General features: G+C 46.0%; 1 non-coding gene across 1 annotated transcript; it reads left to right on the top strand.

Moving 5' to 3' along the window:
• Nucleotides 1–1724: 1724 nt before the first annotated feature.
• On the top strand, nt 1725–1796 carry TRNAG-CCC (transfer RNA glycine (anticodon CCC)). Its single transcript has one exon. It is a non-coding gene; the product is annotated as a tRNA-Gly (tRNA).
• The last annotated feature ends 3004 nt before the right edge of the window (nt 1797–4800 follow it).

Below are 4800 nucleotides of genomic sequence, written 5' to 3'. Positions count from 1 at the left end.
CAGGCCAAAACATCAGAACATAAAACAGAAGCAGCATTGTAACGAATTCAATAAACACTTTTTAAAAAGTTCGGAAGTCCCCCAATGAAGTCCATGTATTTCGTTAAACACCCCCAAATGAGATTTACCTAGAGCCTGCTTTACCAATACAGGGACCCAGTTCCCCTCGTATTATTCACCTGTCATTTCTGTGTGTTCCTCAAGCGCTGCTTCTCATGACTCAGGTGAATTTCTCAGTTTCTTGCCCTCTGTCCTTCTGACCACATCTGTGTCTTATGAGATGACCATGCCCTGGCTCCCTTTTCTGACAGTATTCTCCACAGCTCTCAGCTTTCTGACTCCCGGAGAAGATACAATTTTTCTTTGACCCCATATATCTCTCAGTTCCCCACAGAGCAGCTGTGATCAGACTGTAACTTCTAACAAAACTAGTATATTGAACGTTGGGCTTCCCTGGTAAAGAATCCTGCCAATGCAGGAGACATGGTGTCGATTCCTGGTCCAGGAAGATCCCACATGCCTCGGAGCAACTAAGCCCGTGAGTCACAACTATTGAGCCTGTGCTCCAGAGCCCAGGAGCCCCAACTACTGAAGCCCAAGTGCCCAAGACCCCTTGCTCCCCCACAAGAGAAGTCACTGCAATGAGAAGCCCTCACGCCTCAACTAGAGTAGCTGCTGCTCTCTGCAACTAGAGAAAAGCCCATGCAGCAAAGAAGACCCAGAAATAAAATAAATGAATAAGCATTTAAAAATAGCATATTGGACATTAATGGATAATCCATAGCAGGGTCTGCAGATTTGCTTTTGTAAAAGGCCAAATAATAAACGTTTTAGGCACTGTGGGCCACGGACAATCTGTGTCACATAGTCTTTTTGACTGGTTGTTTGTTTTGACAGCCTTTGAAACATGGAAAGCCCCATCTTAACTCCATGGGCTGCACACAGTGGCCTGCAAGGGATTTGGCTCACAAGCCATCATCTGCTGACCCTGATCCACACCCTCCCAGCTGAGCCTCGGAAGGGACGGCAGCCCAAATCCACAGGGGTCAATCCACCCACAGCCTCCTTTCCAACTCCATTCTTGCCCAACTCCCAGCCTCAGCCTCGCAGGAGCTGGTTTCTGGAGAAATTGTGTGCGTTAATCAGGATTCTCAGAGAAACAGAACAATAGAGTGTTTATCTATAGCTATATAAACAGAGATAGAGATTTATTTTGAGGAATTGGCTCACATGACTGTACAAGTCCAAAATCTGTAGGACAAGATGGCAGGCTGGAAGTTCAGGCTGATGTCACAGTGTCAAGCCGAAGTTTCACAGGGCAGCAGACAGGAAGCTCAGAGAGGATTTGTGTATTGCAAGGAGAGTTCCTTCTTTCCCAGAATCCTCAGGCTTTGCTCTTAAGGCCTTCAACTGATTGGATGAAGCCCATCACGTTGTAATGCGAAGAGCTGACTCACTGGAAAAGACCCTGATGCTGGGAAAGATTGAGGGCAAGAGGAGAAGGGGAGGACAGAGAGATGTGATGGCTAGAGAGCATCACCGATTCAATGGACATGAGTTTGAGCAAACTCAGGAGATGGTGAAGGACAGGGAAGCCCAATGCGCTGCAGTCCATGGGGTCACACAGTTAGACACGACTTAGCAAATGAACAGCAACATCACATTACAAAGAACGATCTGCTTTATTCAGTCACTGATTTAAATGTTAATCATGGCTAGGGACGTCCCTGGTGGTCCAGTGGTTAAGACTCTGCACTCCCAAGGCAGGGGACCAGGTTCAATCCCTGGTCAGGGAACTAGATCCCACATGCCGCAACTAAGAGTTCCCATGCTGCAGCTAAAGATCCTGCATGCTGCAGCAGAGATCGGACATCCCAGTGCCGCCACTAGGAGCCGGTGCAGCCAAATAAACAAATAAAAGTAAATAAGTATTTTTTTAAATGTTCAGTTCAGTTCAGTCACTCAGTCATGTCCGACTCTTTGCGACCCCATGACTCACAGCACGCCGGGCCTCTCTGTCCATCCCCACCTTCCGGAGTTCACTCAGACTCAAGTCCATCGAGCCGGTGATGCCATCCAGCCATCTCATCCTCTGTCATCCCCTTTTCCTCCTGCCCCCAATCCCTCCCTTAACCACATCTAAAAAATACCTCTGCAGCCACATCTAGACAGGAGTTCAACCAACACCTGGGCATCTTAGCCTGGCCAAGTTGACACATAAAATGAACCATTCCTTTGCCTGAGCCTCAGAGCATAGGTTCAGCGGGCCTGAGGCCAGGGAACAGAGAGAGACCTTTGCTCTCCATCAGTCTGAGCCCTGTCTCCCCCACCCCCCACCACCATTTACTGTCCAAGGACTGGCCTCTTTCCAGGTTGTCTTACAATGGAATTTCTACCCCTTCCAGAGGAAACACAGCTCCCACTGACGCTGATAAAGGACACTTCCTTAGTACTGAGTCAGAGTGATGAGATCTTTATTCTCATTTCAGCTCTGCTGTGGGGACTGGTTTTTCATCAGCTTGGAGCCTCCTGCTAGACTCAATACACAGAAGAACCTTGTAGAACAGTGTAGACGTCCAACAGACGTGTGTTACTTTAGCTTTCAGTTCAGTTCAGTCGCTCAGTTGTGTCCGACTCTTTGCGACCCCATGAACTGCAGCACGCCAGCCCTCCCTGTCCATCACCAACTCCCGGAATCCACCCAAACCCATGTCCATTGTGTCAGTGATGCCATCCAGAAAATAGCTATGTGATCAGAAAATAGCTTTATTTCGCTAGGTCAGCCCTCCCTCCCCTTGTACGCCTGAGCTCTGTGTCTTAGTGCCCATGTTTGGCCCAAAGAGCAATACCGAGGTGTTGGCAGCCTGGGCCCAGAGTGGAAAGTTAGGCTTCCTTTCTAGTAAGGAGAACTTATCACTGACCAGTGTCACACCTGCCAGACACAGTCAGAATTCCATCTATCCTCGAAACGGTTCTAGGTAATTTCGCCTTCAAGCATCTTTGCTGTCGACATCTTTGCCACAAACATTTTTGCTACAAACATTTTCACCATACACCTGTGTGTGCTCAGTCACAGTATTTCCAACTCTTTGTGACCCCATGAACTGTATCCAACCAGACTTGCCATGGAAATCTGTCCATGGGATTTCCCAGGCAAGAATGCTGGAATGGGTGCCCATTTTCAGGGAATCTCCACAACTCAGAGATCAAACCTGCATTGGCAGGCAGATTCTTTACCACTGAGCCATCCAGAAAGCCACCACATCGATAATTGGCTTTGAAAGATAAAATACAGTAAGTCCCCTACATACAAAGGGTTCTGTCCTGAGAGCATGTTCGTTAAGTCCAATTTGTTTGTAAGTCCAACGAAGTTAGCCTAGGTACCAACTAATACAATCAGCTATATATACTGTACTATAATAGGTTTATAATAGTTTTCAAACAAATAATATGTACATAAAAAACAAACAAAAAATAAAGAAAATATTTTTAATCGTAGAGTATCTTGGAAAGTACAATAGCACAACAGCTGGCGTATGCAGGCACGTCTGCTTCTTTGAAAAGTTCACAACATGACAGTTTGTATATAGGGGACTTACTGTAACTGGTGACGCTTCGGTTTCAATTGGCTGAAATGTGTTAGTATTTCTTCCAGTTAATGATGTTAACTGATGGCTTTATCAAGCTGATCGATGACAATGATTGGCCCCAAGAGCTGGGGTTTTTTTTCTTCTCCCCCACTCAAAGCTTGTGGGATCTTTGTTCCCCAACCAGGGCTTGAACTTGCGTGCCCTCAGCAGTGAAAGCAGAGTCCTAGACACTGGGCCACCAAGGAGTTCCCCAACAGCTGGTTTCTTATTTTTAAATATACCATGTTGGAGGAAAAAGAGGCTGAGGGCCTTAAAGGCTCAGCGTTGAACCCCCATTTCCCACAGAACTTTGGAACATCTATCAACCCGGATATGGACAATGCACCAAGAACAAAAACAGTGCAGAGGCTTTCCCAGTGCAGTCTGGAGCTGTTACAAACACACACCCCAGCGTCTGGAAACTGACACCTCCTTTGAAAATAGAAATTTTAGTGAGAAAGGAAAAAAAAGTGTAATGAGAATACGAATCAACAAGCAGAAAAATGCATGATGCTAGGAACGACGTACGTGACACTATGAGAGACAAGGGTTTAGGCACAATCCCAAAAACTTATTTGTGCAGTTTTGTCACAAACTTACACACATGTTCAATTCATTCAAGTGTTTTATATTTCGCAATAAAGTTTTTTTAGTTGGATTTTGTTATTCAGGTTTCGTGTCTCAGGGTGTCCTTTTTAATGTCCCTCTTTCATTTTGCACTGTTTTATCTTTTACAGCAAAATTGCCTGATGACAGATTTGTTCTTTTTCAGTCTCTCAGTCACGTCCAAGCCTTTGTGACCCCCTTGGACTGTAGACACCAAACTTCTCTGTCCTTCACCATCTCCCGGACTTTGCTCAAACTCATGTCCACTGAGTCAGTGATGCCATCCAACCATCTCAGCCTCTGTCGCCCCCTTCTCCTCCTGCCCTCAATCTTTCCCACCATCAGGGTATTTTCCAGTGAGTAGCCCTATGTGGCAAAAAAAATAAATAAGTTGAAAATGTTTGCAGGGAAAATGCTTGTGGCAAAGATGTCTAAAGCAAAGAGCTTAGAGTAAAAATAACAAGCTCTGCTCACTATTGGCCAAGTCTGTTCTGATTGGACATTCTCTCCCAGCCTGTCCATATAGAGGGCAGCCTTGAAGAGCCTGGTGCTTCTGCTCGTGATT

The sequence above is a fragment of the Bos mutus genome, chromosome 25, assembly GCF_027580195.1.
Source record: "Bos mutus isolate GX-2022 chromosome 25, NWIPB_WYAK_1.1, whole genome shotgun sequence".
Taxonomy (NCBI): domain Eukaryota; kingdom Metazoa; phylum Chordata; class Mammalia; order Artiodactyla; family Bovidae; genus Bos; species Bos mutus.
Note: the sequence above shows the minus strand (reverse complement) of the source record. Positions and strands in the feature narration are given on the sequence as shown.